Genomic DNA, 23,393 nt, shown 5'->3' on the forward strand with positions numbered 1-23,393 from the left:
AGCAGTTCTTGAAGTAGAGAAGAACTTCTCCAAGAATGCTTTCTTGCAGTCATCCCAAGTAGTGATGGAGTCACTGGGTAGAGACTTCTCCCACTGACGTGCCTTATCCCCCAAAGAGAAAGGGAATAGCTTGAGCTTTAAGGCATCTTCGGACACACCATTGGTTTTTGACAACCCACAGTAGCTGTCGAACCTGTCCAAGTGATCAAATGGATCCTCTAGAGCCAAGCCATGATACTTGTTGTTCTCGATCACGTTGAGGAGTCCTGATTTGATCTCAAAGTTGTTGGCTGCCACAGCGGGTGCTCGGATTCCCAATCTATGACCATGAATGTTGGGGCGGTCGTAAGTGCCAATGGGTCGAGCTGCTCGCTGTTGGTTTTGAGGTATGTCTCCCATATCAGTACTCAATCTCTGCAAGTGAGCCTGTTGCTCTTCTTCTCTTCTATTTCTAGCACACTCTCTCTCTAAAGCTCTGATGTCTGCAGCTATTGGAACTAGGTTTGATGGACCCCTGCTCCTCAAGTTCATACACCTGTAGATTAAAGGGAGGTGAAGAAAGAGAATCAGTAACAAAAGAAAATAAAAATGACTTAGTCTCAAGCAAGTGACTAAATCTCAATGTTCAAATCTACTCAGAATTTGGCAACGGCGCCAATTTGATGTTAGGAGTTTTCAAGGCTCCTAAGACAAATGTTGTAGTATAAAAGATTGTCGAACCAGTTCTGAGGGATATCAAAGCACTGAGAATGCAAGTACTCACTTAATCTAAGTGCAACCAATGATTTAGATGGGTTTTAAAACTATGACTAATTAAAAGAAATAACTAAATGATACTTTCTTGACTAAGGGAAAAGAGAACTCATGGGCATAGGGATTAGACCTTGGGTGATCAAGTATCGAACTAAGGATGGCAAATGATCAATCAAACTATCAACCTTAAGCCTAGACACAATTCTAAGCAAGCTCTATGTCTAGATGAATGCTCATTTGCTAACACATCTCAAACATCAAATGTCTTTGGTTGAATAATATGAAAGCAATCATTACTAACAAGTCTATTAGCTATCTTAGCACCTTTAACAACAAATGTCTTTGGCAAAGTATACTAAAAGCCTAGGAGAGTTGTCTCGGGCATTTCATCGAACACCTTTCGGGTGAGAAATGCCTAAGGATCAACAACTGAGTGGCCAACTCAGAAGATGCATTATGATTACTCTACTAGCAAGGAAATATGAATGATCTACACTAAAACATCCTAGCTCTAACCTAATCACCCTTAATCTCTGATGTTAGGAGTTTTCAAGGCTCCTAAGACAAATGTTCTAGTATAAAAGATTGTCGAACCAGTTCTGAGGGATATCAAAGCACTGAGAATGCAAGTACTCACTTAATCTAAGTGCAACCAATGATTTAGATGGGTTTTAAAACTATGACTAATTAAAAGGAATAACTAAATGATACTTTCTTGACTAAGGGAAAAGAGAACTCATGGGCATAGGGATTAGACCTTGGGTGATCAAGTATCGAACTAAGGATGGCAAATGATCAATCAAACTATCAACCTTAAGCCTAGACACAATTCTAAGCAAGCTCTATGTCTAGATGAATGCTCATTTGCTAACACATCTCAAACATCAAATGTCTTTGGTTGAATAATATGAAAGCAATCATTACTAACAAGTCTATTAGCTATCTTAGCACCTTTAACAACAAATGTCTTTGGCAAAGTATACTAAAAGCCTAGGAGAGTTGTCTCGGGCATTTCATCGAACACCTTTCGGGTGAGAAATACCTAAGGATCAACAACTGAGTGGCCAACTCAGAAGATGCATTATGATTACTCTATTAGCAAGGAAATATGAATGATCTACACTAAAACATCCTAGCTCTAACCTAATCACCCTTAATCTCCCTAACCCATGAATTCAAAAGGTGATTACTCACTAATCTCCATGATTCCTCTTAAACCCATATTGGATTTCAGATTAACCATGTAGAGAAATAGATAAGAAATCAACAAGAACACAAGAACATAACAAATCAAAATCCAAGAGATGAACTTCTCAAGAGAGTTCTTGTGTATTTCTCAATAGATCAAAAGATAAAAGATAATCTGCCTCTGGTGGCTACAAAAGATGTTTAAAACATATGTTTTAGAAATGTAAAACGTGCATAATGAAATGACCAAAAGGCCCTTAAGTAAAATAGAAATCGAGCAGATAATAGGCGCGGAGCGACCTCGGCATGTCGCTCCGACAAGTCGCTCCGGCCTTCGGGAGCGACCTCAGTGGGTCGCTCTGAGAGGTCGCTCCAGGCTTCGCTTCGTGTCGTCTCGCCATAGAGACGCGAGCGACCTCGGGGTGTCGCTTTGGGAGGTCGCTCCGAGAGGGGTGTGAGATGCGAGCGACTTCGTGGTGTCGCTCCGGGAGGTCGCTCCGGGCTCGTTCTCGCGTCTCCGAGTGATGAAACCGCGAGCGACTTCTCCCTGTCGCTCTGGTAAGGTCGCTCCAATAGGGAGGTCAGAGCGATTTGGTGGTGTCGCTCCGGACTGGTCGCTCCATGCCTTGCTCGTCCAATGATCACCTGTTTCACGTCCTTTAAGCTCCAAATGCATCCAAATGTCCCCAAGAACTCCATGTGGCACTCCAACACCTAATGAGGACAATAAATGCAAAATGCAACCTAGACATGGCTAAATCCTAATCTATATGATGAAAATGCTAACGGATGAATGGATAAAACAATGCAAATATGCAAGATATCAATCTCCCTAACCCATGAATTCAAAAGGTGATTACTCACTAATCTCCATGATTCCTCTTAAACCCATATTGGATTTCAGATTAACCATGTAGAGAAATAGATAAGAAATCAACAAGAACACAAGAACATAACAAATCAAAATCCAAGAGATGAACTTCTCAAGAGAGTTCTTGTGTATTTTTCAATAGATCAAAAGATAAAAGATAATATGCCTCTGGTGGCTACAAAAGATGTTTAAAACATAGGTTTTAGAAATGTAAAACGTGCATAATGAAATGACCAAAAGGCCCTTAAGTAAAATATAAATCGAGCAGATAATAGGCGCGGAGCGACTTCGGCATGTCGCTCCGACAAGTCGCTCCGGCCTTCGGGAGCGACCTCAGTGGGTCGCTCTGAGAGGTCGCTCCAGGCTTCGCTTCGTGTCGTCTCGCCATAGAGACGCGAGCGACCTCGGGGTGTCGCTTTGGGAGGTCGCTCCGAGAGGGGTGTGAGATGCGAGCGACTTCGTGGTGTCGCTCCGGGAGGTCGCTCCGGGCTCGTTCTCGCGTCTCCGAGTGATGAAACCGCGAGCGACTTCTCCCTGTCGCTCTGGTAAGGTCGCTCCAATAGGGAGGTCAGAGCGACTTGGTGGTGTCGCTCCAGACTGGTCGCTCCATGCCTTGCTCGTCCAATGATCACCTGTTTCACGTCCTTTAAGCTCCAAATGCATCCAAATGTCCCCAAGAATCCATGTGGCACTCCAACACCTAATGAGGACAATGAATGCAAAATGCAACCTAGACATGGCTAAATCCTAATTTATATGATGAAAATGCTAATGGATGAATGGATAAAACAATGCAAATATGCAAGATATCAGTTTTTATTTTTATTATGGTGTGTACAATTTTAGTCTTTTATTTTATTTTAGGTCATCTAATTTCATTTCTACTTTTCTATGTTTCTTGTCAGATTTTTATATTAGTATCATGTACATATTGTGTAGTTTTATATATTTTTATTTATATATTGGTACTAAAATTATAATTTTTTTTTGTTTTACTACGAAGATGGTGATTTTTTTACAAATCATATATATTCTACTATATATTATTTAGTAAAACTTGAAAATTTTAATTTATTTTAAATTATAAGTAAGTTTAACTTTCACTAATTTTTTACAACATTTTCACTAATTGTTTTTTTGTCATCAACTTATATAGACTCATACTGCACTATTTGTTTTATTATATTCCTTATATATCATATATTTGTTTCACTAATAAAATTGGAAAATATAATTGTTTTACTTAATTTTTAATATTTTTCCTACTTGGATAATAAATAGAATAGTTTTATTAGGGTTAATACATAAAACATTGGTTATTTCTCTTTTTTTTCTTAGATATTTTAAAATTGATGATATGGAAAATAGCCGATTTATTATGACTAAATTTACTTTTAATTATTTGTGTAACATGGAAAGGTCTATTGATTGTTACTAATTACAAATCTAGATGTATGTTTGAATTATTAAATGTTATTGTATTTGAAAACCAAGCATCATGTTATCTGAAACAATTATGATTTTAAGATAAATAAATTATAACCTTCAAAATTTCGATTTTATTATTATATTAGTTTACTTATTATATATTAAGCATCTATTATATTTTATCATTAATTTTAGATATTTTTATTTATTAAATATTCCGGTTCTGATTAGAAGTAATTACTTACATATATACAGTGGTAGTAATATAACTATATTTATTAAGCCTTGTCTATAATAATCATGCTGTTTTTTTGTTTATGATATAAAAATAATAAATAATTTTTGGATTGTTTTCAATTGCTTGCCGAATAAATTTAATCATAAATAAATTTTATCTTTATATTATTTTATGTAATTTTTAATCAATCCACAATTTAGTTTATTTTCCCTATTTGATTCTCAAAATAAAAATACATTATGTTATACCAAATCTCACTAAAATATATTTATATATTTACTCTGAACAACCAACCTAAATGTAAAATTAAAAAAAATATCAAAATGTTAATATATTTACAAAATGTTATGGTTGAATTCAAAGAAGTAGATGCAATCTAATATACTCAAGTGGTAATTAAACCTACTAGATATTACATATACAAAATCACATTTCTAATTCAAAAATAAAATATTATTAATATAAAATATACATATAAATTATAAATATAACTTATAAAAATATTTAAATTAAAAATAAAATATTAATTTGAAACGTAATTTGCATACATATAAACTAAACTTACATATTAGAGTTATAAAACGTAATTTGCATACATATAAACTAAACTTACATAAGTTGTACGATAGTAATGATAAATTAATAACAAATTTATATTTAAAAAATAAAAGATAAATTAATAATTAATAATTCGAGAGCCGTATATAAAAATTAGTTCAAGAACAAAGGAAGCAAAAAAAAAAAAAAAACAAAGAAAGTAAGCATTGAAAAGAAGCGACTAAAGAAGCAAACAAAGCAAATAAGGAGAAATAGAAAATGATTTTTACCCCAAAAAAAAAGAAGTAGAGCAAGCAATGATCTAAACATAAAATCAAGGACGCAACAAATCACTAAGTAGAGAAACACGTAATGAACAAAGCATATGAATCAAAGAAGGAAGTAAACAAGTTGACCATGTAAGGAAGCAATCAAGGAAGTAAGAAAAGAAGCACCGTTGAAACAAATGAACAAGACAAGAAATCAAGGAATCAAATATGCATGAACGAATGAATGTATACAATGTGTTCCCCTATCACAATAATCAAACTTTATGTGCATCAAGGAATCAAATATATATGATTTATGGATGTAGTAATGATGCAGATATGCATGAATATATGCATTATGTTTCGAAATCGCAACAATCACGTGGACCAAAAGCAAAGATATATGAATGTATGTATGTTATGTACGCATGTATGCATGTATGTATGCATGTAATGATGCATGTATGCATGAACGTATGCATGTATGCATGAACGTATGCAAGGTTTTCTGAAATCACAACGATCACACTTTCTGTGGATAGCGAAGATACGTTCTTCTTGCGAATCATAGGGGAAAAATGTAAGACTGGACAAAAAGAACGAGGCTGAATACCTGAATGGTGAAGCTTCTTGCACTCCCAACTCTCTGGCACAGTTTATAGGCCACAAAACGAATGATAAGAAGATATGTACATTGTCATATCTAGATTTAAAACAAGGTTAAACTGTAATACCTTATCCGGTTTGGTAAATGTAATATTTTTTCATGAGTTTTGGTGCAGGTTTCTTGGCAGAGCCAACACATCACCTGGGCGGAGTATCTGACCATTCTGTTGATGTGTTTGGTGACGAAAGTAAGTATACCCGCGATGACTGATATGCGTATTATGGAGTTTTAGACAAAGATCTCACAACTGAATAGCCTGTTATAAAAAAAGTTAAGTCAGGAATGGTGCAAACAACTAAAAGATGTTGATAACCAGAACTCAAATTAAGGTTAATTTGCTCTTACTACCTGTTGTGGGATGGATGTACCATGCTAGCTGCAGCACCAAAGGCGAGATTCTTTTGGCAAGGAACCACCGACTGGGATATAAGACCATTCATGTAATTAACAAAGCCAATTAACAGAAGTTTTTCATTGTTGTTCAACAAAGTCGAGCTTTAGTTTTTTTCCTTGTATAGATTTACCTCTTAACATGAGCTTCGTTTTTAGCAAATCAATGGGCATGATGACATCTTTTGAGGGTAGACATGTCTCCTGCAAGGGATTCCAGGTGATGAGCAACGGAACTTTCGTGGTGACGATTGTAATAGAAAGAGAGAAGAAACAAACCTCAAATAACACTTTTGTCTTTGTCATAGGCATGGCGTACAGAAACGTTGGATACTCAGCTTCTAAGCTCCTAACTTTCTGGTTCGCATACTCTCCGTAATTCATGCAAACCATCTGCTCTGGATCATACGGACTGTCTTCCACTTGAAGTTTTCAAACAGAACAGTCTCAAAAGATTCATACTATACCTCCACCTCTAGCCATATGCAGCTTGAACAGGGACACTCTACGTCTTCCAACTTCGTACGGCAAGAGCTTCTCCAGAAGAAACAGTGGCAAGCATTTGCCACAAAGGTCAGGAAACGTTCTTACTAAGGCAATAGTACCATATCACTGATTCCACTCTCGTACCTGCACGGAACAATGGTGTTTTTTTCACAGGAAATAAACCTAAGGCCATCAGGAGCTTCTGTTATGCTCCCAACTTTCGAGCTAAGATACGAGACACACGTCACACACCTATGAAACATGAATAAGGTATATTATATATCTAATCAGGAGATGAACAATAGCTAGTGAAATAGTTTCTCCAAAGATGAATAGTGTAACTATTTTTAATTACCTCCTCAAGAGCTAAGTTATAAATTCAATCTCTTGACAGAATCTGTAATGATTCTACGACTTTCTTCTGTGCTGATTTCCAGAGGAATTTTGACTCTGATACTTCTAATAACCATCACTTAAAGATGAAAATAAACACACATATTATTAGATTAAAAGAATACCATGCCTTCAAAAATGAACTTCGAAAAAGAGAAAGTTCATAAATTATAATTTGAAGTTTATTCTCTCACTTTCGCATTTCTGTGAACTAGGAAATTGAAAAGAAATTTGATTGCTCCAACTATAATTCTGAGATGGGACTTGAATTCACTGCAACAGAAACTGAATAAAAAAGAAAGGTAACTATTATTAGGACATGTGAGTAGCAAAGATAAGCGAAATGGTATCTACTTAGTTCTCATAACTGCTCCCACATCGTGGATCTTGCTTGTACTCTTTCTCATATACAAATATAGTTCAGATCTAGAGTGATGTCAGATACCTAAAGTGCCTCACAAGTAAATTTAAATTTGACCCTTTTTGAAGTTTCCAAAGCTACTCCAAATAATCAAGCGAATGAGAACACTGTGACATATAAGTACTTTTCTGTTTCTGAGACTACTAATGAGAACATAATTTTGGACTCTTTTTGTGTCTCTGCCATTTCAGAGTTCCATGGTCTGACATTTTATAATTACCTGAGAGAAGATACCAAGACTCCTTGAGACACCAAAGGAAAGAGGACGGTGTAGTCCCTGTTCATTGAGCCATCACAGGTTCTTCACCTATGACAAGCCATCACTCTATGTAGTCCCTGTTCATTGAGGGACGATGAAGCATACCTGATAGCAAAAGAACAGTAATATGTTCAATTCCATTTGTGTGGGCAAAAGGAACTTGTCGTCAAAGTAAAACGAAGGTATTTGTGACACTAACCAAGTGGTGAAAATTCAATCACTCGGTATTCAGTGATAGCATGCTGGAGAGGTTTTACATATGCGACACTAACCAGTTGTTTTCTCGAGGAATATACAATGAAAAGGCGTTGCAGCCGTTTGTGTTCTTCCCAACACCAAAAGTCCACTACAGTCTCTGTCAAGTCTGTGCACCTACTAAATACACCATACTTGCATTAGCCAAGATATTCATTATATTCTTCCAGATTAACTAGGCTTAACATATTTATTTTATAAATCACACTATTTTCAGGTTCAGTGTACGTTTTGATACATTTTCTAATTAGTACATTACTATGATTCCCCTACTAACCAGCTGAGGAGATTCTGATTTATCAAAAGTCAAGCAAGTGGCAGCATATAGTTCATCAATACTGGCTTTGACCCCAGTTCCTCCCTGAGCAAGAGCAAAAGTCTATCAGTTCTCACAAGCTCCAAGAACAAGATACATCAGAAAGCATGTAGTATATATGACTTACTTGAACAGCCATACCATGAGGTTTATTCAAAACAATATTAGCTGCATCCTGGCAAATTAAATCACAGTTTAGATCTAATCAATCTATATAACATAAAAAACAAACCAAAAGTACAGAGAATTCAAAACTTTGTATAACACCAAACTGCAAACAATTTGCGCTCTTCTTCACTGCAATTTCTTTCTTGGATATTGATTCGCACAAAAAAATCTGATAAGGTTCATTTTCAGTTGCTTTAGGCTTCTTCAGCTCAGTAAGATCATCAGACGAAGATGTAGACTTGAAGGGAGTGTGTTCTTCTGTAATATTTCGGTTTCTAACTCCACTTGGGGGAATTACAGGGTTAGACTCCCTGCAAAAAAAAGGAATAACGCTTTAGGAAGCCCATATCTGAACATGACTGTTAAAAAAAAACATAGGACTGAGATGTATGGGATAGTACTTTATGGAACAAGGTATTGTCTCGATTGTTGCTTTGATAGGAGCAGGCGAAGCATTTCTAAGACCTCTTATTATGTGATTAGCTCCACTCTGCCTTTTAAAAGCTGCACTTCTTCCATTATTGGCATCTGCAAATAACAAAGAGCTTAATCTAATGAAGGGGGAAATTACATAAGTCTAAGAATATTTACTTCACAAACTACAATCACCAGTGTAGTTTGAAGCTAAGTTCCTCCGTCCGTTCCTTCCCCATGTCTTGAGCTTTTTGGATTAAATTCTGCAACAGGCAGTACAAAGTAATCATGAATTACCATGAGATGTTCTAAGAGAGTGTGATCGACAAAAATTCTGAACGATGCCAAGTGACTCCACAAACAAAAAGAAACTGAAAAAAGAGTGAATGATTTGTAACAGTGAGAAAGCCTACCTCTTTCTTTGTCTCCCGTTTGCTTTTACGTCACGAAACGTATCTGAAACATTCGGAAGATCATATTATAATATATGAGTACAAAACTGCCACAAAAAACAAAGTTTGATGCAATATTTTTTATGGAATATGAGCTTTCAATAGTCTCAAAAAAATGGGAATACATACACCACTATGTTCATCACAATCAGAGCAAAAAATAACTCTTTTCACTAGAATTCTGCAGTGGAAAGGGTTCCTTCAATTGCTGCAGACCAACGGCGAGATTCTTTTGTTCAGTGTTTGGCAAGGACCCACCGACTGGGATATAAAACCATTCCTGTAATTAACGAAGCCAACCAATAGAAGTTTTTCATTGTTGTTCAACAAAGTCGAGCTTTACTTTTTTGCATTGTATTGATTTACCTCTTCATAAGTCTTTAGAATATGGATTCAGAGTGTATCTAATCTTAACATGAGCTTCTTTTTTTAGCAAATCAAAGGGCCTGGCATCTTTTGAGGCCAAACATGTTTCCTGCAAGGGATTCTAGCCGATATGTAACAGAACTTTCATGGTGACGATTGTAATAGAAGGAGAGAAGAATACTAATCTTTGTCGTACAGAAACATTGGATACTCAGCTTATAAGCTCCTAACTTTCTGGTTCGTATACTTAGTTCTCATAACTGCTCCCACAAGTGGAACATAGTCTTATCGTGGATCTTGCTTGTACTTTTTCTCATATCCAAATATAGTTCATCTCTAGAATAATGTCAGATACCTAAAGCTTGACCGTTTTTGAAGTTTCCAAAGCTACTCCAAATAATCAATCGAATGAGAACACTGTGACATACAAGTGCTTTTCTGTTCTGAGACTACTAATGATAACATAATTTTGGAAGATATACGCATAACTAAAAAAAAGTGAAGGCGTTACCTGGCTGAAGGACTCTAGTTGTGTCTCTGCCATTTTAAAGTTCCATCCGAGATGGACCTGTTATTTTCAGAAACTAGTCTGTGACTATGTAGGAGTGTTTCTAATGTTAGTTCCTGATTTGATCTGAGGGAGATGTAGTTTATCCCCAGGAGCATCCTACTATGGAAGCGGTAAGTAAGACTGTTATTGGAACCTGTTTGGGCTCAAGAACTCTTGAAAGTACATATAAAGGGTAAATAATAGAGATCGTAAGGGAAAAAGTTTAGAGGTAGTGTTGCCTGAAAAGGTGAATTGCCTGTTGAGATGCTGTTATGGAACACAGACCTGGATTATCAACAAAATATACAAAACAGTGATTAAGCATTGCATTCAAATATTCTAAGGTCAGGACACAGAAAACAAAAAAAAGACATTGTGTGTGGCCTCTTGAACATAACCGACCTGATGAGTGTCTTTGATTGGTAAAAACTTCTCGTTCAGTTTATCTAATTCCAAACCTTCTACAAGGTGAACGGCTTGATCTGACAGCAGTTTATCTAATTACACGCACCAACACTGTAAGATTTACTAAAATTAGCTATCGTTCACCAACCTAGCTGAAGCCCCATATGATGATGATTTCCCATGAGAATACTTGATGGTGGAGTCATCACACCCAGTAGTACAGTTGTCACAAGATGTCTCTTTCACAAACATCTGACCTGAGAAGCGATTGATTATAATCAAATTCAAAAAAACAAAAACAAGGTCGAATCAAATAAGAGGCTGAAATCGAACTCAGGAAACAATCTGAAGAACCTTTAACTGCTTAGCTATAAGAATACATAATGCACTTAAAGCAACAGAGATGAAGAGAAACTATACCTTGATCTGCCTGACTACCGCAATTAGAAGTGGCAATAACCACTGATCTTGTTGTGACCTCTTAGAATGTATGTATGTATGTATGTATAATGTGTGCATATGTATGTATGTATGAATGTATGCATATGAATGTATGTATGTGTGCATATGAATGTATGTATATGTCAATATATGCATTTCTCTGAGAAGAACCCATTCGCGAAGAACACTAAACTAAGTGTAAAATATAATAGAATAGATATATTATTGTATTGTGTTTAATAAGAGAATACAATATGCATGTATATAGTGGTAACATTAACATAATGTTAACACTAGATAATGCTAACTTTCCTAAACACTTAATGTAAATATGCTAAAATATTTTGAGAGTAACTTGTTCTTCAAATCTTTCCTTTTATTCTTGAGGGTCTTCATGGGTTTCACAGGCTTCACAGACTTGGTCCGTAAGATACATATCTTCCGGCCCAACATATCTCTAATACTCCCCCGCACGACAAACGTGGGATGCAACACGCAAATCTGCAATCACAAAGCAGACCACGTATGTCGTGGACACTATGTCGAAGAAAACAAATCAGTAGATTCCTTCGGGAATAAACTTCAACTTAGACAAGGAGGGATGAAATCTTCAGCTCTTCTTCGGTCTTGACAATGAGAATACATCTCGTGGGCGCAACTGCAGCTCCATAAACAATTATCCTTGACTTGGACAGTCCATAACACGGACTAAAAAAAACTGACCTAAGAATTTGAACGTTCAACTAGAACTCCCCTGTAATGGTTAAACTATAACCAATAAATCCCATGAGAAAACAACTGTTGAGAAATTCTAAACTATAGAAAAATCTCAGATAGAAAATAACCCATGTGAAACTACAAACCTTAACCCTCAATAATTCTCAAGCATTCACCAAAATAAAAAAAAATAAAAAATCCTTTGACTTAGATAACGTACTTAACAAAACCCTAATACTTATTATTAAGAAGTATCCCTAATGAGAGAACTTGACGTATACGTTGACGTCTTCGTCTGAATCGTCGTCACCACCTTCTTTGCCATCATCAACACCACCGATGGTAAGCATCTTCGAAGTTTAAAACTTATAACGCGAAAGCTTAATTTTGATCCCTACGAATCGTCTGCTCTGATACCATGTAAAATATAATAGAATAGATATATTATTGTATTGTGTTTAATAAGAGAATACAATATGCATGTATATAGTGGTAACATTAACATAATGTTAACACTAGATAATGCTAACTTTCCTAAACACTTAATGTAAATATGCTAAAATATTTTGAGAGTAACTTGTTCTTCAAATCTTTCCTTTTATTCTTGAGGGTCTTCATGGGTTTCACAGGCTTCACAGACTTGGTCCGTAAGATACATATCTTCCGGCCCAACATATCTCTAATACTAAGTCTCTGCTCTGCTGCACAAGAAAGATACGCAACATCTATTAGTGAAGAAAAAAATAATCGAAAGGGCTAAAGCAAAAATTGACTTGAACAGACAGTTTTCTAGAAGCTTCGTAATCAATTCCCAAGATCAAAAATCAGTGATCGTATGGTGTGAGATTATACCTTTTTCTCAAAGAAACCATTAAACATCAGCAAATCGGATTCTTCATCCATGAGAGATCTTAATTTTTCTGGAATTGAGAAAAGACGAAGGAAGGTGAGAGAAGCAAGAGTAACTGAGAAGAATCTAATCGATTAAAAACACCAATAGAGTAAAAAAAGATTCAAACCCTAAAAAATAACAACAATCGCAAGGAAATAGGAATCAAACCAAAACTCTAATTTCAATTTCGGATTCAAAATCGTCCCGTTGAAGCCAAGATCAATCTCTCTCTCTAAACGGCTATATCTTCTTCCTCTTGGGCATCTCTTTACAATGATTCATTTTAATCCGTTATGTTGAATTATATACTTTCTAATTTTAATTTGAAAACCAAATGCCCAAAATATCCTAAGGCCGGCCCGTTTCATTAATGTAATTTTATGGGTGATTAACGTTTTTGCTTTTTTCTTTTAAAAATTCAGTGAACTAAATTTTTTTTTTTGTCAACAGTGAACTAAACTTAAAACACTTTTCAATAATGTAGCTCTTCATATTTATTATTTTATGTATTAACAATTCAAAAATATTTATAGGATTTCATTAAGCCATGTAAAGTAAAAACTAAAAATGAAGTATGAACAAAACACTTATTGCTTATCATGTGTTTGTGCTAAACTGGTAATTAGAGCATCACCAATGTATATCTCTATGTTTTCTTCTAAAATAAAGATCTCTATTATAGATGTAGAATTGCTCCAATATGTACCTATAATAGAGTTCATTTATTTTAGAGGTAAATATAGAAAAAAATTATTTTTTTGTCTCTATATTTAGAAGTGAAAATAGCATATCTCTATATTTTTCCCTATAAATAGAAAAATTCTATTACAGAGACATACATTAGAGCAAATCCACTTCTATAGAGATGAAAGTAGATATGGGTTGGAGATGATCTTATTAAACCAATAAATTTCCTGCAGAGCATCGAGACCTCTGCTAATCAGTAATTCTTTAGGTTTCTAACTTAATCAACGACAAAACTCCACAACAAGAAATATAAAACGAATATCTGAAAGTAAAAAAAAGTTAATTGTTGTTATGTTTGGATCAAGAAAACTGAGAAATGACAATTTCTTGAGACGTATACAAAACTAAGCTGTATTAGATTGCAGCCTCTCTGGTCTATATGGCCATGTCCCACCCATGGTCCCATAGTTTGATGAGAAGATGAATAAAAATGTTGAAAGGTTCTTATATTCCCCTTCCATCTAATTGCATCTAGTTAGCAATCAGATGTTTCAAAGTTGTGTATGTTCCAAAGCCATTGTCTTTGTATGTTTCAAGAGCCACTATCATTAATTTAAATTTGTTTAGAAAATAGATATTTTGTTCTTATGAATTAACAACAAAAACATATAAAAACTTTAGATAAACCAAACTAGTATTATCATATTCTCTTCATGGTTTTTAAATTAAGAAGTAAGAGAGAATCTACAAGACAATCTACAACGTGTATATATATGAGAAGCATGAGATACTTGGAAAAGAAGGAGCTACGTGTATATATGAGAAGTTGTGTAAATGGGCGTTCCTCACATTCCTACTTCATGTTTAGAAATTAGAACGCTAGCTAGCTAGATACAAGAATATAGAAAGCTTCTTACGTGGTAAACTACTAAACTGATGTTATGGAAATGATGCAGAGATTATGAAGATGAGTTCAAAAGCATGTGTAGTGAGAGAGTAGAGGGTTTTGTTGGAATCAAGGTATCTGCGTCTCCAAACTGTGCGCACTACTTAACATTCTTGATCCGTGATGATCAGCGTAAAGGCTGCTGGATTTCTTCATCTTCTTCTGAGCCAGAATCATCATCCTCCTCCTCATCCACTTCATAATCTTCATCCTGTTCATCCTCTGCAACCTCTTCCTCCCAAAGACTGGGGTCGATAGCTTCATGTCAAGAGGAGGATTGTATTAGATACAATAGAGTATTGGTTTATTATGGTTAGAGGTTAACCACTCCGGTTTGAGTCTCCTTTAGCTTATCCGGAGTATTTAAACAAACTGTGTAACAAACTATTTTGGTTATCACATTAATTCAAGTTACTTCAATATGGTATCAGAGCAGAGCCTGTGACGATTCTCCATCATCGAGCTTCATGAGTTCTTCGATTCTTCAAATTCTTCGTCTCTTCATCGAGGATCTGATTGTGTTCGAGCTCGAGATCGTCTTCTCCGTCTACTTCCTTTCGGCTTTGCTTCTTCTCCTTTGTTGAAGCTCTCTGCGTTTCTTGATTTCACTCCGATTCTTGTGAAATCAACTACGCTGCATCATTTCTCCGATCGTCATCGCGATGAGTTCACCTTCTTCAAATCGTCACCTTGATCACTATGAAAATCCATACTACCTTCATAGCTCGGATCATGCCGGTCTCGTCCTTGTTTCCGATCGCCTCAACACCGGTGCAGAGTTCCATTCATGGCGACGCTCGGTTCGTATGGCTCTCAACGTCAGGAATAAACTTGGATTCATCGATGGTACGATTCCTAAACCTCCTGATAATCATCGAGACTCGGGATCTTGGTCACGTTGCAATGATATGGTAGCTACGTGGTTAATGAACTCTGTATCCAAGAAGATAGGTCAAAGCTTATTGTTTGTGTCCACCGCTGAATCGATCTGGAAGAATATTCTCTCTAGATTCAAACAAGATGATGCTCCGCGCGTTTATGAGATTGATCAGAAGTTGAGTTTGATTCAGCAAGGCTCTGATGATGTAACCACTTACTATACTGCGTTGGTTACTCTTTGGGAAGAGCACAAGAACTATGTTGAATTGCCTGTGTGTTCTTGTGGAAAGTGTGAGTGCAATGCTGCTGAGCTATGGGAACGTCTTCAGGAACGTAGCAGAGTTACCAAATTCCTGATGGGGCTGAATGAATCTTATGAATCAACACGTCGTCATATCCTGATGCTAAAGCCAATTCCACCTATTGAGGAGGTGTTTAATCTGGTGACACAGGATGAACGTCAGAGAGCTATCAAGCCGAGCTCTACTCCAGCAAGTGTTGTTTTTCAAGCATCTGGTCCAGATGAGACTTTACTTTCTGCTCCTCCTGATCATTCAGCTTTTGCTGCAGCTCATGCCAACTCAGGATACCGTCCAAAGCAACGTCCTTTGTGTACCTATTGTGGTCAACTTGGTCACATTGTTGATAAATGCTTTCGTCTTCATGGTTATCCTCCTGGTCACAAGTTCAATAAGTCATCTAATCCTGGACAAGGCACTCACGCTACTGCTGGTTATGCTCCTCGGGGACAGAACAATTACAACCAAAGGGGGATGCAGCCGCAGAACAGCTACAATCAACGATCGATGCAGCAGCAGAACAATCATTACACTCAACCACAACACTCTCAACAAGCTAATGCTGTTGCTCAACAGATTGTTCCTGCTTCATCAACTTCTCTCCCTGGTCAGATGGATGTCAATCAAATTCAGGCATTACTTCAACAGCTTCAGGCTTACGTTAGTCCTTCTGTGAATGCAATTTCTAGTAAGCAGTCTTCCGTCTCTGAAAATGGATACATGGCACCCCAATCTACTTCTGGTATCATCCATTTTCCTTCTACCAGTTTAAAATTTCAAAACAATATTCTCACTTTTCAAAATCAGTGCCTTTCTTCTCTTTCAAATTCTATTGCTAGTGATTCTTGGATAATTGACAGTGGAGCTACCACACATGTTTGTTCTGATCTTTCACTCTTTAGTAACACTTCGTCTGTGCTTGGTGTTACAGTCTCTCTCCCCAATGGTCTTCGTGAAAACATAACTCATATAGGCACTGTGCATATTAACTCTTTCATTGTCTTGCATAATGTTCTTCACGTTCCATCTTTCAAGTTTAACCTGATAAGTGTTGGTAGCCTTCTTCGTGATAGTAACTTCTCTGCTCACTTCTATCCTGATTTTTGTCTATTCCAGGAGTCTATTCAGGGATTGATGATTGGTAGAGGCATTCTTCTTCAAAACCTTTATGTTCTTGAGCTTAATAATACTACTGCTTCTTCTCTGCCTTTCTGTGGAACCTTGCGAGCCGATGAGACTCTCTGGCATCAACGCCTTGGACATCCATCAGCTTCCAAGTTAAAGCAAATGTCTGGTATTCTGAATATTCCTGTCTCTACTATTGATAAGTCTGAATACTGTTCTGTTTGTCCTTTGGCAAAACAGAAGCGTCTTTCTTTTGAGTCTAGTGTTACTGTGTCTGTATCACCATTTGATTTGATTCATTTAGACGTTTGGGGTCCTTTCTCTGTTGAGTCTGTTGAAGGATATCGATATTTTCTTACCATAGTCGACGATTGTACTCGTGTTACTTGGATATACATGATGCGTAATAAAAATGATGTTCTCACTGTTTTTCCAGAGTTTATTCAACATGTTTCTACTCAGTATAAATCTGTTATTAAAGTGATTCGTAGTGATAATGCACCTGAACTCGCCTTTACTCAACTTGTTAAACAACATGGTATGATTCATCAATTTTCATGTGCATATACACCGCAACAGAAGTCCATTGTCGAACGCAAACATCAGCATATATTGAATGTTGCTCGGGCATTATTGTTTCAATCTAGTGTTCCTCTGATATATTGGAGTGATTGTGTGTGCACTGCAGTGTTTCTTATCAACAGAACTCCTTCTATTCTTCTAGGTAACAAGACTCCATATGAATTGTTGACAAAGAAAGTTCCTAATTACTCAATTTTGAAATCGTTTGGTTGTCTTTGTTATGTGTCTACATTGCCTAAAGATCGAAACAAATTCACTGCTCGAGCTGATTCATGTGTTTTCCTTGGTTATCCTTCTGGTTACAAAGGGTACAAGGTTTTACATCTTGATACTAATCGGATTTCAGTAACCAGAAACGTGGTTTTTCATGAAACAATTTTCCTTTATAAAGATGACAAGACTAATGTTTCTGATTCTTCTTCTACAATCTTTGATAACACTATACTTCCGTTGCCTATTCCTGTGATCATTGATAGTGTTCCTGAACATGTAGATTTGCATTCACCTCATAATGAACCTGTTATGAGAGAGACTGTACCAGTAAGCACAGGTCAAGGGAATCTTTTGGGTGGAAGACCAAAACGAAATGTGAAAACTCCAAGTTACTTGTCTCAGTATCACTGCAATCTTGTGAGGTGCTCTCTTTCTCAAACCTCTCTTGATTCATCTTCTACTCCTTTTTTATCTACTTCCACACCATATCCAATATCCTCTGTTCTCTCTTATTCCCACTTTACACCTTTATATCAATCTTATATTCTTTCTTACTCTCTCGAAACAGAACCCACAACTTTTAAACAAGCCATGTTATCCCCAAATTTTCGGAAGGCTACTAATGAGGAATTGCAGGCTATGGAAGCTAACAATACTTGGACTGTTGAGTCATTGCCTCCAGGGAAGAACGTGGTTGGTTGTAAATGGGTCTATACGATCAAATATAAGGCTGATGGCACGATTGAGCGTTACAAAGCTCGTCTGGTTGCCAAGGGTTTCACGCAACAAGAAGGTATCGACTTCACTGATACTTTCTCTCCAGTTGCAAAGCTTGCGAGTGTCAAGCTTCTCCTGGCTCTTGCTGCGATTCAAGGATGGAGTATGTCTCAAATGGATGTCTCCAATGCGTTTTTGCATAGTGATTTGGATGAGGAAATCTTCATGAGTCTTCCTCAAGGATATGTTCCTGCATCTGGTTCTTTGCCTCTAAATCCTGTCTGTCGACTTCACAAATCACTGTATGGGTTGAGACAGGCATCCCGCCAGTGGTATAATTGTCTCTCTGCAGTTTTTCTATCTGCTGGTTTCATACAATCCCCGGCGGATAATACCCTGTTTGTGAAGCAATCTGGTTCTTCCTTTGTTGCTGCTCTTGTCTATGTAGACGATATCATGATTGTTGGGAATGATGATGGTGTGGTTAATCAACTCAAAGACACGCTTCACCAGCACTTCAAGATCAAAGACCTTGGTGATCTTCGATTCTTTCTTGGTTTGGAAGTAGCTAGAAGTTCTGAAGGAATCTCAATATCTCAGCGGAAGTATGCATTGAGTCTCCTATCTGATACAGGCCTTCTTGCGTGCAAACCAAGTCCCATTCCCATGGATCCGCTAGTGAAGCTGAGCAGTAAATCTGGTACCCCTCTTGATGATCCCTCTCCGTTTCGTGCTCTGATTGGTCGACTTCTTTACTTAACAATCACTGGTCCTGACATCAAGTTTGCGGTTCACTGCTTGAGTCAGTTCATGAGTTCTCCGACTGATGTTCATCTTACCGCAGCTCTTCGAATACTGAGATATATCAAGAACAATCCTGGTCAGGGATTATTCTACTCAGCTTCTTCGACGGTGTGTCTCAATGCCTTTTCCGATGCAAACTGGGCTACTTGTCCTGACAGTCGTCGATCAGTCACTGGTTACTGTGTATATCTTGGCACTTCCTTGATTACCTGGAAGTCAAAGAAACAAGACGTGGTTAGTAGAAGCAGTACTGAAGCAGAGTATCGCAGCATGGCACACACGACTTGTGAACTTCTTTGGCTGCAACAGCTTCTTACTAGCATGAAGATACAAGTCACCACCAAAGCGAAGCTCTTCTGTGACAACAAGTCCGCGATGCACATAGCCACCAACCCGGTCTTCCACGAGAGGACAAAACACGTGGAGATAGATTGCCACACGGTTCGTGATCAAGTGAAGCGAGGCTTCATTACTTTGATGCACGTTTCAAGCGCCAATCAACATGCAGACATCTTCACGAAGCCGCTGCACTCTGGTCCTTTTCGATCCTTACTTGATCGAATGTCACTCTCAAGTCTCTTTCTTCCTCATGTTTCGGATTCAGAGACTTGACCGGGGCGTATTAGATACAATAGAGTATTGGTTTATTATGGTTAGAGGTTAACCACTCCGGTTTGAGTCTCCTTTAGCTTATCCGGAGTATTTAAACAAACTGTGTAACAAACTATTTTGGTTATCACATTAATTCAAGTTACTTCAATAGATTGCTCAATTCTCCAAGTTGTTGTTGTTCATTATCTGTTCCATCAAGACTTGCCTTTTGATCCACAGTGTCCTGAAGAAATAAAAGAAGCCAATTAGTGTCTGAAGATCTGAAATGAGAGTGAATCAATCCAACCTTGAGTTGACCCAACAACTGTTGACATGTCTTGAAATCATTGCTCATGTATGAATCTTTCAAGCTCTCTAAAATCTGCAGAACCACTGGTTGCTTGGGATCCATCTCTGCAGGTAAGCAAAACCAAAAACCAATGTAAGAAGAAGACATAACCAAACGCACACTGGCTGGCTCATAAAGGTCCCTTATAAGCTTTGTAGAAGCGGATGTTAAAAAAAACATGCTTCAGCAAGCAAACACAAACACAGAACCAGTCTGTGATACAACAGTTAGGTCGTGAGAGCTGAGTCTCGAAACAATGGAACCTCAAGACTATATATCACCTAAAATCAAACCAATCGTATGATTGCCGTAAAAGCAGAGAAAGTAAACTCAAAGTCTCAAACCATGGAACCTCATGATTCGAAATATCATCAACTTCGATCCTGAATCTAAAAACTATATATAGCTAATGTCGCTAACGGATCCTCCTAAATCATTGATCAGCGAAACTGAACTTTAAAGTAAGAGATTCATCACAAATTTCAAATAATAGATTATGATATTCAAAATCACTGATCAGCGAAACTGAAATTGGAATAAAAAGATTCCATCACAATTTCAAATACTAGATTACAGATTCATCAGCGAAAGCAAAACCAGACCTCAATTTGTTTTCCACAATGAACAAGAAGACAGAGCCAAAAGCAACTTGATCAACGAAAACAGATACCAGAAGATGAGTCATCGCCGACTACACTAAACCAGATAAAACGACGCGGTTTCGAAATCAAAGTTACAGAGAAGACATTCCAGAGATTAAGCAAGCAAACCTTGAGAGCAATCGAAATGAAGATTCTGTTATAGCCGGTAAACCGGACTGATGTAAACGATATAATAAAAGCAAAGTTAAGGAAGCAGACGAATATAGAAAACGAATACGGGAACGATAAGAAACCGTATTCGCAACGAAACATGGAGGCGAGATATGATCTCTTTCCTTAACTCAAAATATTCGCTCCGTTAGTGAGACGGGACTGTACGAATATAGAGTCCCAGGATACAACCATGGCAGACGACTCACGCCTCACCCGTGATCGCCCTATCGAACAAAAAATGTACGAAACACTCTCGCAATAATAGACTTACGCAGAGGGATTTTTGCTGTTGGATTTCGATTCAGAAAAGATTGAAAAATGAAGGAAGAGAAGAGATGATATTTAAAGAGACGGAGACGACCCACTTCCTGCAACAGCTGCTGCACGTGGGCGAGAATCTCGCGGAGATCGAGGGAAGTTGAGTTCCGAAACTTCTTCCTCAAGACTCTCTTATCTCGTTTAAAATTTTCGAGAGGATAACATGCATGACGTTTTTATTTTCTAGACAAACTACTTGTCGTTTTAAATAAAATTGTATGCTGTTTTTTTTTTCCCGAAATAAATGGCAAAACGTTGAGCTTAACTTGGTCCAAAAAAATACTTTTTATCGGACCAAAGGCCCGACACCCAAGCCGACGCCGAGCCGGCCGGACGGCGGCGGCGCGTGCGTGGGGAGCTCTCTCTTCCACTGAGCTGTTTAACCACTCATAATACAAGAGCTTATACATAGTACTCAACTTTTCTTTTCCCAGCCGATGTGGGATGTTGCTTCTCCTCTTCTTTCATTTAAAATACAACCACCAAGTGGCCCATTTATATTCACATTTTTTCGATTAATTTTGAGGCCCATTTACCTTAATTAATTGATCCAACAGTCACAACTCACAAGCCACGTCAATTTGTACATCATACTCGTTATTGGTTATTTAATCGAGAAATTGGCCAAAAAAACACTGAACTTTGCGGGAATTGCCAAAAGAAACCTGTACTCGAGCCTGACCAATAAAACCCAGATCTTTTGTTGACTTTTTTAGTTAATTCACAAACTTACGGTTGACTAACCAGATTAACACACCGTTAACCGACAGTTAAGACAGTGTTAACTCACCGTTAATTACTTCCGTTTAGTGAAACTACGTCGTTTCATTCAGTTGTTTTGTTAAACACAAAATCTCAAGACGACGTCGTTTTGCTTAATTAAAATTGTTGTTAGCTGGACTCGAACCCGTGCACTCGTGGTCCTAAGGGGGTTTTGCCACTGAGCTAGTGGACTTTTCGGAAGATTATCACACATGTTTATTTTTATTGATCAAAAGATGTGTTTGATTTCAATCAAACAAAATGAAACCCGTGTTTGAACGTAACCCTAATTTCTCAAATCGATTTGGGGATTTCTCTTGTAATGGTGAGGAGATGGTAAAGACGAAGTTCACAAGGAATGGAAGGGAGGTAATGATTTTCGGAGCGATGAGGAATTTCGATTACGGGAGTGACGAAGCGGTTCAAGAGTCGAAGAAGGGTGGAGAACGCGATGCTTCTGTGAGTTTGTCATCGCCGGAGAGATCGAGGATTCGTAAAAGCGTTGAAGGGATATCGATGTTGGCATCTACAGAGGTGTCGAAGGCGTCGAAGACAAGGCGGGGAACTTCATATGGGTCGCCTGCGTCATCTCCGGAGAAGACCACGAGGAGGGGAACTTCATATGGGTCGCCATCTCCGGTGAAGGCCACGAGGCGTGGTTCAACTCTGTCTCCTAGAGTTTTGAAGAAGCAGAAGGTAAATATGGCTCCTTCTGGTGATGACAGAGAGGAATGGCCAGAGACTGAGATGTTGGCATCAACAGTTGCGAAGAAGACAAGGCGGGGAACTTCATATGGCGGGTCGCCTGTGTCTCCTAGACAATCGAAGAAGCAGAAGGTAAACTCGGAGAGGAGTCTAGGTGATGATGGTGATGACAGAGAAGAATTTCTCCAGATTGAGGAATTTGGGGATATAGGTGATGATGGTAGGGAAGATGAGAACGGTATTGCTGGCATTGAAGAAGTTGGTTGTACAGATTTGAGTCTTTATTTTGGTGATAAAGCAAAAAATGATGACTGTGAGGTTGATGAAGACGAAGGCGATGATGATGCATGGGATGATGATAAAATCCCTGATCCTGTGTCATCAGATGATGAGAATGAAGAGGAGATGAGACCTGCGCAAGCTTACAGAGAAGACACTACAGGAAATAAGGGTTTTAATAGCAATGTAATATAGCGGAAAAGAAGTTTGTGCTATTGTATGTTTGTGGCTAGAAATATAATAGCGTTTCTTTAAGTAAAAAGCTATTATATCTGGAGCGGCAAAATGAAATTTGCAAGCGCGCATGTTTTTGGGATTTTGATCTTTAGATTATAGCACTGAGAAAGAATAATCGTTATGGTATCCTCGACCGCTTATTTTTTTATTAAAACCCGCGAATGATAAATTTTGTGGGAAATATATCTTTGACCAAAGCAAAGAATATT

The 23,393-nt window shown here is 37.6% G+C and overlaps 2 long non-coding RNA genes across 27 annotated transcripts; both read right to left on the reverse strand.

The window, feature by feature from the left end:
- Window positions 1-2,921: 2,921 nt before the first annotated feature.
- LOC106388890 lies at window positions 2,922-11,460 on the reverse strand. Of its 26 annotated transcripts, none has more exons than XR_007330953.1 (21): window positions 11,247-11,460; window positions 10,824-11,083; window positions 10,383-10,706; window positions 10,227-10,288; window positions 10,068-10,131; window positions 9,872-9,980; window positions 9,635-9,785; window positions 9,467-9,509; window positions 9,249-9,316; window positions 9,041-9,167; window positions 8,599-8,950; window positions 8,433-8,516; window positions 8,100-8,275; window positions 7,862-8,005; window positions 7,415-7,505; window positions 7,183-7,299; window positions 6,621-7,079; window positions 6,476-6,545; window positions 6,300-6,370; window positions 6,019-6,207; window positions 2,922-5,930 (listed from the first exon to the last, which is right to left on the reverse strand). It is a non-coding gene; the product is annotated as an uncharacterized LOC106388890 (long non-coding RNA). The 26 variants fall into 26 exon arrangements; XR_007330957.1 differs by having other exon boundaries at window positions 2,922-3,444; window positions 5,898-5,930; window positions 6,019-6,114; window positions 6,197-6,207; window positions 9,872-10,288; XR_007330943.1 differs by having other exon boundaries at window positions 9,872-10,288; window positions 10,824-10,903; window positions 10,975-11,083.
- Window positions 11,461-11,466: 6 nt separating this feature from the next.
- LOC125596220 lies at window positions 11,467-13,863 on the reverse strand. The gene is made up of 2 exons (XR_007330958.1): window positions 12,837-13,863; window positions 11,467-12,685 (listed from the first exon to the last, which is right to left on the reverse strand). It is a non-coding gene; the product is annotated as an uncharacterized LOC125596220 (long non-coding RNA).
- Window positions 13,864-23,393: the final 9,530 nt, after the last annotated feature.

This window comes from Brassica napus, unplaced genomic scaffold, assembly GCF_020379485.1.
Source record: "Brassica napus cultivar Da-Ae unplaced genomic scaffold, Da-Ae ScsIHWf_1154;HRSCAF=1641, whole genome shotgun sequence".
NCBI classification, from domain to species: Eukaryota; Viridiplantae; Streptophyta; class Magnoliopsida; order Brassicales; family Brassicaceae; genus Brassica; species Brassica napus.